Source organism: Bos indicus, chromosome 14, assembly GCF_029378745.1.
Source record: "Bos indicus isolate NIAB-ARS_2022 breed Sahiwal x Tharparkar chromosome 14, NIAB-ARS_B.indTharparkar_mat_pri_1.0, whole genome shotgun sequence".
In the NCBI taxonomy this organism is placed as follows: Eukaryota; Metazoa; Chordata; class Mammalia; order Artiodactyla; family Bovidae; genus Bos; species Bos indicus.
Window position 1 is genome coordinate 348195 of NC_091773.1, and position 15295 is coordinate 363489.

The 15295-nt window shown below is 37.9% G+C and overlaps 1 protein-coding gene across 1 annotated transcript in view; it reads right to left on the reverse strand.

Annotated features, from left to right (window-relative positions):
* The window catches only part of LOC139186993 (uncharacterized), a 60877-nt gene that overhangs the window by 7405 nt on the left and 38177 nt on the right, over positions 1-15295 (reverse strand). The window contains exons 14-17 of the mRNA XM_070802994.1: positions 12126-15037; positions 4097-4251; positions 1815-1984; positions 16-49 (exon numbers count right to left, since the gene is read on the reverse strand). The gene's annotated coding sequence lies outside the window, so the exon portion shown is untranslated. The remainder of the gene's footprint in view (positions 1-15; positions 50-1814; positions 1985-4096; positions 4252-12125; positions 15038-15295) is intronic.

Below are 15295 nucleotides of genomic sequence, written 5' to 3' on the forward strand. Positions count from 1 at the left end.
ACTTTTTGACTATACCTTGTTATTTTCATTAGATGTCTTCTTTGCAGGCCTGAAAAAAAAAATGATTCTTTTCAGGCTAATATTAAATACTTAAAAATACAAATACCTAAACTTTGTTTTTTATATAAAATCTTTGCATTTGCATTGGTAAGTACTTTTTTATAAAAGGATTAAAACAATAAAGAAGAGTAACATTAAAGGACAAACAAAATACATTTATAATACTAATAATTTAATTTAGACCGAAGAAAAGGAAAAACACAACATTACTTGCATTATGTGAAGAGAACCAGTATACCAGGATTTCTTGCAGTTGTTATTTTCAATAAGAACTATGTTTTGCAGCAATAAAACCTATCTGGGATGTATTCCTTAAGTCCTTATAAGAAAGAAACCCATTTTTAATAACCATGATATTAGCCTTCTGAGGACTTCCTATGCAACTGCTATGCATTATTATAAGCACTTTATATGTCTTAACGGCATTTTAATCCTCACAAACATTCTGGGAGGTAGGTAATACATTAGGTCCTCTACATAGGAAGAAACGGAGCACAGAAAGGCTGAGTAAGTTGCCCAAGCCCACACAGCAGGTCACCAACAGATCCAGAGTTCAAAGTCAGGAAATCTGGCTTCAACACTGCGGTTCGAAAATATGCTGAGAAAGTAATATTTAAATAAGTCTTCTTAAGGAATATGATAGCAAATGAATCTATATTATTATTCCATGTCCAGTTATAACTATAAATAATACTTTCTGAATCTTAACACGTTTCTCAAAAAATAAAAAGACTTTAGAGGTAGGCAATATTGGAAACCTACTTTCACTAAACACTTGCTTTTGTAAAGAAATTTATCAGTAGGCATTCATTCAACCATTCTGCTGTTTATTCATGAATCTGATATACACTTATTGAATACACAATATGTGTTAATAACACTCTTACTGTGGGAAGCATAGTTTTTCTAATTTAGAACTTTATAAACCAAAATTAATAATTTGTGAAAGACTGTTAGTAGTTTTTTTTTCTGTTGAATATAAACAAAATTTTTCCCTTTTCCTTAGAATCTATAAACAACTATGACGTTGATATGATATAATGTTTCAGAGTACCTTACAAAATCATAGCTACTCATGATGTTACTATCAACTAGAATCATCAAGGAATGATCAAATCCTATTCAGCATAGCCTAAGTGTTTGTAAGTTCGTGATTATATAATTTTTTAAAATCTATGTAGGATAGAATTAACTGAACTAATCATCTACACATACAATTACATAGGAATATTACACTTCAGAACCAACAAACAAGCCCTTACCATAAAACTATATATAACAGACGTATTATGTACAATTAGTTTACTGTAATAGTTTAAAGATAATGTCATACAATCAATAAGCTTTCTAATACTGGAAATGCAAACAAGATTAATTCAATAAACACGTCCTCTTCTGGCTCATTTCTAACAGCATACATACTCTAAAAGCTCCCATCTTAACATAAAACAAGAAACTCCTTTGAACTCCACATTCCTCTTCAGTTACCATCTAGTTCTCTATTGCCTGTCCCAGCAAATATTCCCTCCAGGGCTGTTTACATGTATTCACTACAGTCCAGCTTTCAAGGAGACTATTTACTGAAACGATTTCTGGCCAAAGGCACTGGTCCTCACTTTAATCTTTCAGCAGTGTTTTCCACTATAGTTGAGGAATTGCTTGTCTTGACCTGTACACTATATTATGCTGCTCCATTTCCAGAAGTATTCAGTGCTTATTTCTTCTTCTAGAAATAAAAAATTTGTAGATATTACCTGTCATCATCCTGATCCACTTCACTTAAAATGCTGTCATCATTAACATGCAGCAGACCTCCAGTCAGTGAATCGGTCTTTTCAAATATTGGTGCAATCACACATTCTTCTGGTGTCCATTTGCTATTGTCCTTTTTCTTTACTCCTTTCTATGCACGCCAGGATCGCTACTTTAAAAAAATCCAGAAAAAAGCCAATTCAACTGAATAAAAAGGCAATTCTTGTAAAATTCCTACTCTTACCCATCTTAAATCATTAATTCACAAAATAGTTATTAAGTACCAACCATAGGCAAGAAAACACAAATTCTTGCCTCAAAGACAGATATACAATTATGATATGATGTGATATGTAACAGTTGATATATGAAAGTTATCAGTGATATAAGGAAGGCTTTACAGAAGAAGTGAAGAGAGAAGGTTACAAAGAAAAAAAAAAGGGAGAAAATCATTCTACTTGGAGATTAGAATACAGAGCACAAAGATCAGGCACGTGGCATCTAGGCTGTTTCCTAGGAACCTGGAAGGAAAAGTATGAAACACATGAAAGAAAGCAGAGAGGTGCATCTTTGGACACCGGGAAGAACCTCAAGGGCTACACTGGAAACCTAGAGTTCACTGCCTAAACACAATGACTTTTACCCATGGGAGTCATAATTAGATTTACACTATATTTTCTGTTTCGCTTTTAAATACAATAATGCTTAATTTAGGGATTTCCCTCATGGTCCAGTACTTAGGAGTCTGCCTGCCAATGAGGGGGCAGTGGTTCGATCCCTGGTCCAGGAAGACCCCACATGCCCCAGGGTTAGAAGCCAGCACCCTGGAGCCCATGCTCGGCATCAAGGAAAGCCACCACAGTGAGAAGCCCAAGCACTGCAGCTGCAAAGAACCAGCATAGCCAAAAAGGGGGAAAAAAAAAAACTCAAAAAAAAAAAGTAACGCTTAATTTGGGTGACTTTTTAAATGACATGTGGCACATATACCATGAAATAAAAAATCAAGGAAATATTTGGTGGTGGGGACGGGGCAGACAGTGAAGCAGTTTACTTTTAAACCACCCACATGATGGGGTGATTTCAGCATTATGGATGAAAGACCAGTACCTCATCAGTTCCCCCACCACAAACAACAATTTGGCTTCCATCCATGGACATACTAAAAATGATATGAGAAAAAAACCCTGCCAAACAAGAATATTCTATCCAGAAAAGTTATGCTTCAGAAATGAAGGACAAATAAAAACTTTCCCAGAAAAACTAGAGCTGAGGGAGTTCCTCACCACTAGACCTGTCTCATAAGAAATGCTGAAAGAAGTCCTCAAATTGAAATGAAAAGATGTTAATAGTGACATAAAATATATTTAAATATACCACACACTGGTAAAGGCAAGTAGGCAGTCAAATTCAGAATATTCTAATACTGTAGGTGGTATGTTAAGAAATTAACTTTAGTATTATGTCTAAAAGACAAAAAAATAAAAATAACTATATCCCTGGCAAAATGTACTCTTGCCCGCCAAATCCCATGGACGGAGGAGCCTGGTAGGCTGCAGCCCATGGGGTCGCTAGAAGTCAGACACAACTGAGCGACTACACTTTCACTTTTCACTTTCATGCATTGGAGAAGGAAATGGCAACCCACTCCAGTGTTCTTGCCTGGAGAATCCCAGGGACGGGGGAGCCTGGTGGGCTGCCGTCTCTGGGGTCGCACAGAATCGGACACGACGGAAGCAACTTAACAGCAGCAGCAGCAGGAAAATGTAAAATGTGATCATCACAACCAATAGCTCAATTCAGTTCAGTTCAGCTCAGTTTAGTCACGCAGTCACATCCAACTCTTTGCGACCCCATGTACTGTAGCTCGCCAGGCCTCCCTGTCCAACACCAACTCCCGGAGTTTACTCAAACTCATGTCCATTGAGTCAGTGATGCCATCCAACCATTTCCTCCTCTGTCGTCTCCTTCTCCTCCTGTCCTCAATCTTTCCCAGCATCCGGGTCTTTTCCAATGAGTCAGCTCTTCACATCAGGTAGCCAAAGTATTGGAGTTTCAGCTTCAACATCAGTCCTTCCAATGAACACCCAGGACAGATCTCCTTTAGGATGGACTTGTTGGATCTCCTTGCAGCCCTAGGGACTCTCAAGAGTCTTCTCCAACACCACAGTTCAAGAGGATCAATTCTCTTTCTTTATAGTCCCTCAGCTTTCTTTATAGTCCAACTCTCACATCCAAACTTATTTCACAGAAAAATAACAAATCACCTGCTGTTACATAGGCTTACCTATCAGAACCTTCATCCTCCATAGCAACAAACTCCTGATTGTGGTTTCCTCCACTCGTTCTCTGCTGAATCAATCCACTCTCATCAGCAGTATCACACACATTGTCTGATACTTCCACTTCACTACTTTTGTGCTTCTTCTTTTCTTCTTCAACCTTTAATGAAAGTTTGATACTAAGAAATTGTTACTTAATTATAAACATCTTTTTTTGTTGTCTTCATTAATTTTATTATTTGACTCAGGGTTTGGCCTGATTTTAAGTGATAAAAAAATCTTTTTGTGCTTACTTTACTTTTATCACTAACAAGTCACTGAAATATTTGTAAATCCTACTTCTTGTTTGACAAAAAGAAACAAAATTCCCAAAATTTCAAAAAAGGCTTTCTTCAGTTCAGTTCAATTCAGTCGCTCAGTCGTGTCTGACTCTTTGCGACCCCATGAATCACAGCACGCCAGGCCTCCCTGTCCATCACCAACTCCCGGAGTTCACTCCAACTCACATCCATCGAGTCAGTGATGCCATCCAGCCATCTCATCCTCTGCTGTCCCCTTCTCCTCCTGCCCCCAATCCCTCCCAGCATCAGAGTCTTTTCCAATGAGTCAATTCTTCACATGAGGTGGCCAAAGTACCAGAGTTTCAGCTTTAGCATCATTCCTTCCAAAGAAATCCCAGGGCTGATCTTCAGAATGGACTGGTTGGATCTCCTTGCAGTCCAAGGGACTCTCAAGAGTCTTCTCCAACACCACAGTTCAAAAGCATCAATTCTTCAGCGCTCAGCCTTCTTCACAGTCCAACTCTCACATCCATACATGACCACAGGAAAAACCATAGCCTTGACTAGACGAACCTTTGTTGGCAAAGTAATGTCTCTGCTTTTGAATATGCTATCTAGGTTGGTCATAACTTTCCTTCCAAGGAGTAAGCGTCTTTTAATTTCATGGCTGCAGTCACCATCTGCAGTGATTTGGAGCCCAAAAAAATAAAGTCTGACACTGTTTCCACTGTTTCCCCATCTATTTCCCATGAAGTGATGGGACCGGATGCCATGATCTTTATTGTCTGAATGTTAAGCTTTAAGCCAACTTTTTCACTCTCCACTTTCACTCTTATCAAGAGGCTTTTTAGTTCCTCTTCACTTTCTGCCATAAGGGTGGTGTCATCTGCATACCTGAGGTTATTGATATTTCTCCCGGCAATCTTGATTCCAGCTTGTGCTTCTTCCAGCCCAGCGTTTCTCATGATGTACTCTGCATAGAAGTTAAATAAGCACGGTGACAATATACAGCCTTGACGTACTCCTTTTCCTTTTTGGAACCAGTCTGTTGTTCCATGTCCAGTTCTAACTGTTACTTCCTGACCTGCATACAAATTTCTCAAGAGGCAGGTCAGGTGGTCTGGTATTCCCATCTCTTTCAGAATTTAAACTGTTGTGGATCACAACAGTTTATTGTGATCCACACAGTCAAAGGCTTTGGCATAGTCAATAAAGAAGAAATAGATGCTTTTCTGGAACTCTCTTGCTTTTTCCATGATCCAGAGGATGTTGGCAATTTGATCTCTGGTTCCTCTGCCTTTTCTAAAATCAGCTTGAACATCAGGAAGTTCACGGTTCACATATTGCTGAAGCCTGGCTTGGAGAATTTTGAGCATTACTTGACTAGCCTGTGAGATGAGTGCAACTGTACGGTAGTTTGAGCATTCTTTGGCATTGCCTTTCTTTGGGATTGGAATGAAAACTGACCTTTTCCAGTCCTGTGGCCACTGCTGAGTTTTCCAAATTTGCTGGCATATTGAGCGCAGCACTTTCACAGCATCATCTTTCAGGATTTGAAATAGCTCAACTGGAATTCCATCACCTCCACTAGCTTTGCTCATAGTGATGCTTTCTAAGGCCCACTTGACTTCACATTCCAGGATGTCTGGCTCTAGGTCAGTGATCACACCATCGTGATTATCTGGGTCGTGAAGACCTTTTTTGTACAGTTCTGTGTGTTCTTGCCACCTCTTCTTAGTATCTTCTGCTTCTGTTAGGTCCATACCATTTCTGTCCTTTATCGAGCCCATCTTTGCATGAAATGTTCCCTTGGTATCTCTAATTTTCTTGAAGAGATCCTAATCTTTCCCGTTCTGTTGTTTTCCTCTATTTCTTTGCATTGATCTCTGAAGAAGGCTTTCTTATCTCTTCTTGCTATTCTTTGGAACTCTGCATTCAGATGCTTATATCTTTCCTTTTCTCCTTTGCTTTTTGCTTCTCTTCTTTTCTCAGCTATTTGTAAGGCCTCCCCAGATAGCCATTTTGCTTTTTTGCATTTCTTTTCCATGGGGATGGTCTTGATCCCTGTCTCCTGTCCGATGTCACGAACCTCATTCCATAGTTCATCAGGCACTCTATCTATCAGATCTAGGCCCTTAAATCTATTTCTCACTTCCACTGTATAATCATAAGGCATTTGATTTAGGTCATACCTGAATGGTCTAGTGGTTTTCCCTACTTTCTTCAATTTAAGTCTGAATTTGGCAATAAGGAGTTCATGGTCTGAGCCACAGTCAGCTCCTGGTCTTGTTTTTGCTGACTGTATAGAGCTTCTCCATCTTTGGCTGCAAAGAATATAATCAATCTGATTTCAGTGTTGACCATCTGGTGATGCCCATGTGTAGAGTCTTCTCTTGTGTTGTTGGAAGAGGGTGTTTGTTATGACCAGTGCATTTTCTTGGCAAAACTCTATTAGTCTTTGCCCTGCCTCATTCCATATTCCAAGGCCAAATTTGCCTGTTACTCCAGGTGTTTCTTGACTTCCTACTTTTGTATTCCAGTCCCCTATAATGAAAAGGACGTCTTTTTTGGGTGTTAGTTCTAAAAGGTCTTGTAGGTCTTCATAGAACCGTTCAACTTCAGCTTCTTCAGCATTACTGGTTGGGGCATAGACTTGGATTACCATGATATTGAATGGTTTGCCTTGGAAACGAACATCGAGATCATTCTGTTGTTTTTGAGATTTCATCCAAGTACTGTAGTTCGGACTCTTTTGTTGACCATGATGGCTACTCCATTTTTTCTGAGGGATTCCTGCCTGCAATAGTAGATATAATGGTCATCTGAGTTAAATCCACCCATTTCAGTCCATTTCAGTTCGCTGATTCCTAGAATGTCGACATTCACTCTTGCCATCTCTTGTTTGACCACTTCCAATTTGCCTTGATTCATGGACCTGACATTCCAGGTTCCTATACAATATTGCTCTTTACAGCATCAGACCTTGCTTCTATCACCAGTCACATACACAGCTGGGTATTCTTTTTGCTTTGGCTCCATCCCTTCATTCTTTCTTAAGATGATGCAATCATTCATCCCCAGTCTTCCCCATCTAACTGGCAGAGATAGAGAAATTAAAAGACAAAACACACAAAATCTCTCCTCTTCAGTCTTTACCACCTGGATTTTCCACTAAACAGCCAGATTTAGAGGATGTGTGTGACACCTTAGTGCCTCAAAATCACTAAAGCTATTCTTTCCCCACGGCCTTTTACATTTCTTTGTTCATTTGGATCCAGGATATATATAAGAAAAAAGTGATGGTGTTCACTAAAATATATGAACCAAAGTTTACCAAAACACAAGGAGCAGAGTGAAACTGATGAGTTGTTAGTGTGGAATTCTGGAATATAAATAATGCTTCCCAATTTCACATTCAATAACCATCAAACTTTATAGCTAGAGGATATAGAAATAATTACCTATTGTAGCCCCACTATTTACCAGAAATAGGAGTAAAACCAAGAAAAGTTAAATGATTTTTTTCTCTTTTCTTTTTTTTTTCAAATTAATTTATTTTTTAATTGAACGAAATTGCTTTACCAAATTTTGTTCTTTTCTGTCAAACCTCAACATAAATCAGCCAAAGTTATACATATATCCCCTGCCTTTTGAACCTCCCTCCCATCTCCCCCCATCCCACCCCTCTAGGTTGATACAGAGCCCCTATTTGAGTTTTCTGAGCCATACAGCAAATTCCGGTTGGCTATCTTTTTACATATAGTAATGTAAGTTTCCATGTTACTCTTTCCATGTTACATCTCACCCTCTCTTCCCCTCACCCCAAGTCCATAAGTCTATTCTCTATGTCTGACTCTCCACTGCTGCCCTGTAAACAAATTCTTCAGTGCCATTTTCCTAGATTTTATATATGTGTTATAATATATTTATTTTTCTCTTTCTGACTTACTTCACTCTGTATAATAGGTTCTAAGTTCACCCAGCTCATTAGAACTGACTCAAGTACATACCTTTTTATGGCTGAGTAATATTCCATTGTGTGTATGAACCACAACTTCTTTATCCATTCATGTGTTGATGGACATCTAGGTTGCTTCCATGTTCTAACTATTGCAACAGTGCTGCAATGAATGATGGGATACATGTGTCTTTTTCAATTTTGGTTTCCTCAGGGTATATGCCTAGGAGTGGGATTGCTGGGTCTTATGATAGTTTTATTCCTAGTGTGTTAAGGAATCTCCATACAGTCTTCCATAGTGACTGGATCAATTTACATTCCCACCAACAGTGCAAGAGCATTCCCTTTTCTCCACACCCTCTTCAGCATTTATTGCTTGTAGACTCTTTGCTGATGGCCATTCTGACTGGTGTGAGGTTATATCTTATGGTAGTTTTTATTTGTATTTCTCTAATAATGAGCGATGTTGAGCATCTTTTCATGTGTTTGTTAGTCATCTTTGGAGAAATGTCTATTTAGGTCTTTTTCCCACTTTTTGATTGGATTGTTTTTCTGGTATTAAGTTGTATGAGCTTCTTGTATATTTTGTAAATTAATCCTTTGTCAGTTGTTTCATTTGCTACTATTTTCTCCCATTCTGAGTGCTGTCTTTTCACCTTGCTTATCGTTTCCTTTGCTGTGCAAAAACTTTTAAGTTTAAACAGGTCCCACTTCTTTACTTTTGTTTTTATTTCCATTACTCTAGGAGGTGGGTCACAGATGATCTTGCTTTGATTTATGTCATTGAGTGTTCTGCCTATGTTTTCCTCTAAGAGTTTTATAGTTTTTTCTAGTCTTACATTTAGGTCTTTAATTCATTTTAATCCAATTGAGCTGGAGAAATCAACCTTCTTGACTTCAAATTATACGACAAAGCTACAGTCATAAAGAAAGTATGATACTGGCACAAAAACAGAAAGATAGACCAATGGAACAAGACTGAAAACCCAGAAATAAACCCAAGCACCTATGGGTACCTTATTTTTGACAAAGGAGGCAAGAATATACAATGCGGCAAAGACAGCCTCTTCAATAAATGGTGCTGGGAAAACTGGAGAGCTACATGTAAAAGAATGAAATGAGAACCCTTCTTAACATCATACACAAAGATAAACTAAATGATTTCTTCAAAGCCCCTAAAGTGGCATTCCCTAGCATTTTATGGCACCAAAAGAGATGATAAAATTCTGTAACCTTGAATCTGATAAATTACCAAATGAATTTATCAAATAAATAGATAAGTTAAACGGAGAAGGCAATGGCACCCCATTCCAGTACTCTTGCCTGGAAAATCCCATGGATGGAGGAGCCTGGTAGGCTGCAGTCCATGGGGTCGCGAAGAGTTGGACACGACTGAGCGACTTCACTTTCACTTTTCACTTTCATGCATTGGAGAAGGAAATGGCAACCCACTCCAGTGTTCTTCCCTGGAGAATCCCAGGGATGGGGGAGCCTGGTGGGCTGCCGTCTATGGGATCACACAGAGTCGGACACGACTGATGTGACTTAGCAGCAGTAGCAGCAGCAGATAAGTTAAAAGCGTGACTTTGCCCAAGTAATTTAATGCCTTAGCTGGGGATAAGGCTGATCTCCTTTTTCTTTTAAAGGAGAATACCTACAGATTTTTGTCTGTTGTTAAAATTCAGTCAAGGCACCTCTTACACAAAAGAGCAAACAAGCAAACAAAGAAATTTAAAAATCTATTACTGGAAGGAAGAAAAATCTCACAGCATCTCAAAACTCAGTTTTCTCCTTTGGAGATAAACACTTCATTTTTGGGGGGTGGGAGTTTATACTACTTATGTGACAGAATCACATGTGTCAAAACTTACTACATTTTAGTAAACAACATAATGGAAAAGTCTGTCTCAAAAGAAACATCTTCAAGTGATGATTAAAGAATATGTGGGAGTACATGTGAAAGTTAAAGTGAAAGCCACTCAGTTGTGCCCAACTCTTTGCAACTCTGTGGACTATACAGACCATGGAGTTCCCCAGGCCAGAATATTGGAGTGGATAGTCTTTTCTTTCTCTAGGGGATCTTCCCAACCCAGGAATCGAGCCTAGGTCTCCTGCATTGCAGGCAAATTCTTTACCAGCTGAGACACAAGGAAAGCCTTATACATGTATTGGGAGGGGAGTACATGTATTTGTTATTAATTTTTTTTATTTTTAAATTTGTTTTGTATTGTTTATTCTATTTTTTATTTTATTTTTATTATTAAATTTGTTATGAAATATATAAAGGGAAGGGAGTACATGTATTTGTCATTAAAAATATCCTGGTGTCCATGTTGGAAATTTAAAATTTATTAAAATTTAACTCTTAAACTTCTTAATCTATGCTTAGCTACTCACAAATCACTGGATCACAAGGAAGAAGTGAAAAATAACTTGCCTTAGCCTAAAATAGGGGAAAAACATGAACTCACAAACCCAATTTTATCACTGTTTGAATTAATTGATATATGTTAAATCTACCAAAAATTAATTAGATGATTTTTAATGTTATAAAGGCTTCCTCACTTAAAAATATTTCACCTCACTATATCTTAAATAGGGAGTCCCTATAGCACATTTGTAAGATTTTTTTTTAAGGACTAATAAGTGCAAAACAGACAAACTTTATATTACTAGGAGCCAAAATCAAATTAACAACAATCAGAAAGAGGAAAAAACCCTTAAATTTTAATGCAAATTATATATTATGATAGTGTTATTCATCAACACATATTACCTGCTTACATTCACTTATGTGTGTGCTCAGTCATGTCTGATTCTTTCCATCCCTAAGGACTGTAGCCCACCAGGCTCCTCTGTCCATGGGGATTCTCCAGGCAAGAATCCTGGAGTAGGTTGCCACGCCCTCCTCCAGGGGATCTTCCCAACCCAGGGATTAAACCTAGGTCTCGCACATTACAGGTGGATCTTTACCATCTGAGCCACCAGGGAAGCCCAACAATACTAAAATGGGTAGCCAAACCCTTCTCCAGGGGAATTTCCTGACCCAGGAAATGAACTGGGGTCTCCTGCATTGCAGGTGGATTCTTTACCAGCTGAACTACCAAGGAACCCCCTACATTCAGTTATATTATATTCTAATATCTACCAAAGACAGTGGATAAAGCATTTTTAGTAATATTTACTGATTTCTCACCCTAAAATGAGATAAATTAGAAAGTTATTATTTGTGCCCTAACAACAAAGGTCCAATCTGGAAGCTTTGATTCTCTTAATAGGTAACTGGGTTGATTCTATGACCCCACTCTCTCCCTGAATGTACATCCCTAATCAATTATGCCGAGATCACAGACAGAATGAATCTTTCATCTTGGTATCACTGACTGGTAATTTCAATGGAAAACCTTGAACCACTGGGAATGATTTCTCTCTACATGTATCTAGGTCTGGGATCATCACTGTCATATTGTTCATAATTTCAACTGTTTACTCTTACAATTCAGTATTTGATATCACCTTCATAATCATGTAATGAAGTTATAAAAATGGAAGAAGTAAATAATAGTCAGGAAAATTTTTTCCCTCAATTCCAAGAACAAACTATAAATATAACAGATTCTAACAATATTTGAAGTTTTATAATTAAGGTGCTATAAAAACTGTTAAATTATTATCTATTGATTAAATTTTGAAAGGTAATTTTATTTGTCATGACCTTTGTTACACACTGTATTATGCTGTTGAGGCATAGGAAAGAGTATTAAACCAGAAATTTAAATTTACATTTTCACATACCTGGGAATGGTTGTTTTCATCTCCAACAGGTTTTTCTTCTTCTTCCTCTGATGTCATTTCTAAGTCTAGTTCTGCTGACAAATCTGTATGTTTAGTTAAAATTACTTAGAATATTTAGATAAAAGTCATAATCTTTATTTAACACATAGATTTAAAACACTGTATCAAATGACATCTTAAATCAATCTTAATCTTCAGCTGAATATTTACTTCTTTAAGAAATACTTCCAATGAACTAAAATTTCAACAAACAATTTGGAAAATACCAGATGTCACCAGGATACAGGCACACAAACAGCTCAAAAATTCATTCACAAAATCATCCAAACATCAATGAACAAAACAATCAGAAACCAAACAAAATTTCAAAATACAGGACAGACATATAAAGTCACAATACATTCTCTTCTCTACTTCATAACAGTACCTTTTTAACAATATGCCAAGCTTCAACTGCAACATTATTCATGGTTTACAAAATTCCTCTTACTTTGTATGCTTTTATCAATTTCTTAACCTGAAATGCTACCCTGTACTCTTCCTGACAAATAACTTTTCATCTTTTAAGACTCAGCCTTCTTTGTGAAGTTGTCCTTGATTACAGCTATCTTTCCTCAGATAAACAGGTATCCCTTTCCTTGTAGCTACCTTAGTACTTTATAGATTTTTCTAGTGTATCTTCATCACCTGAATTGTAAATTATTTTTTCACATGTCTATCTTCTTGGCTCCTAAACTGCACAGGACAAGCTCTTAAAAAGAGTGAAGTAAGCCAGAAAGAAAAACACCAATACAGTATATTAATGAATATATATGGAATTTAGAAAGATGGTAACAATAACCCTGTATACGAGACAGCAAAAGAGACAATGATGTATAGAACAGTCTTTTGGACTCTGGGAGAGGGAGACAGTGGGATGATTTGGGAGAATGGCACTGAAACATGTATAATATCATATATGAAACGAGTCGCCAGTCCAGGTTCGCTGCACGATACTGGATGCTTGGGGCTGGTGCACTGGGACGACCAAGAGAGATGGTACGGGGAGGGAGGAGGGAGGAGGGTTCAGGATGGGGAACACGTGTATACCTGTGGCAGATTCATGTTGAGATATGGCAAAACCAATACAATACTGTAAAGTTAAAAAATAAAATATAAAAAAAATCACTTTTGTATAAATAGTCTTTATTTATTTTATTTAATAATTATTTACCAGCTTTCTGCTCTGTACTAGACACTGGCATTTAAAGACGTAAAAGATGTCAGGGAATTCTTTTCTAGAGATAATGCCTGAGCGGAGACTTACACAGTCCAAGGGAAGGAGAGGGAAGGCATGCAAGGCTGTAACAAGACAGGGAGAGAAGCACACACACAACAGGGTAAATATCTGTTGAAAGTACAGAGACAGGTCAGGAGGGCATCACCAGCAATTCAGAATTCCATAGCAAATGACAGAAAGCGGGAGAGATGAAGAGTCAGGCAGAAGTCAGATTATGAAAGTGACCTCACGTGTCACTTTATGATGCCTGGACATTAATGTGATTTGAAGAGTTGTTCACAGTCACACTTGCTTTCGAGAGAGGTGACTCTAAATGCTACAAGAGGAATGGATTTGAAGGGCATAAAAATACATGGAGGGAGATGAATCTGAAGGCATTATTAATGGAAGGAAACAAAGGTGATGCAGGCCTGGACTCGGGGAGCGTTTCCAGAAATACTTAGGATATAAAATGTTCTGAGTCCAGTATAGAATAAATCATTATGAAGTGAATAAATGTACAAATCCGGGGGCCCTGAAGGAGTAGACTCTTCTGGTTACTTTCTAAAAGGTATCGACTGAGATGAGAAACGATCTACATGAACGGTCTGAAGTCCCTTCTATTTATTTTGTAGTTTTCCTATTTCCCATCTTCCTCTGTTGAAGGGACTGGATAGGCTTTATCTGAATTTGTGTTTCGTGGACATACCAAGCTAATGGACAAACAAGGGCAAACAAGTCACTTCTATAAATTAAAAAAAAAACAAAACACTTTGAGTTTATAGCTTGTAGTCACTATTCTAGGAAATAACTGAGAATCTTATGTAAATGCAAAGTTAACCCTATAGGTGAGGATAGAAAAGAAAAAACTAGGAGTGAAAAAAAGAAACAGTATATGATTTCTTACTATAGCTCTGACCATATGACTGATTAAAGGTGCTAAATTAATTGGTCTTTATGGACAACACATATTAGACATGGTTACTCAATAGAGTGGGCATCCTAGTAGAATCAGAATTGAATTTCTATATACTGCTTTTAAATGATACAGCACTCCTTCAATATTGCTATGAAGTTACATTTTGAGAAGGCAATCTCTAGATGTCTACTGAGGTCTCCCAACTAGTCCCAGAGTTCTAAATATAATCCTGCTACCCACTCTCAGGTGTATGCTACATACTAGGCTAAACAAACTTACTTTCTCCTTCCTCTCGCTGTATTTATTGTATTACTATGGTCAGAGGGAGAATGCAAACACCTTGCTAAGAGGTATTGCTTGGCTGTAGGTTGCATAAAAGGAGTCAGCACAAGGTAGGTTTTGCCACAAAATCTAATTTGGAACCGTCAGAATAATGGTTAGGCCGTGCCCAGGTGGCCCACAGCTGAGTGCCCTGGGCTTCTGCATTACCTTGTCTCCTTTTTCTGTTTCCTGGCAGCTGAAACTGGCACAGCTATGGAGCGTGTAATTCCCCAGAAACACCGCTCCAATAGCCATCTTTTATCTATTACCGTCACCTGTCCAAATTCTGTGGACGCTGACAAACTTTTGGTCATGACTGTGACACCGGTGGACACTGATCAGCTTCCAAATGCCCCGCTCTTTGGTAAGTCTCATTACTGAGGCTCAAACTAGGAGAATCGGAATCTGGAAAATCTGAAAACAGTTTCCATTTATTAGAATGTCAGTAAGAGTACTGCTCTAACTAACTTGTACAGTCTTTCTTCAGAGAATCAGTTCCATGTCCCCCTCTCCCCTCACTCACTAGTCCTTCAGAGCTTATTATATCTTACACTCCACTGCCATTCATGAAGAGACGTTAACTAGTGTCTCATTTTTTCTACTTGCTAATTTTCTAGTATTACTTATTTTAATTCACTCAATCCCTATTACATATTCTGTATTCAATAAGAA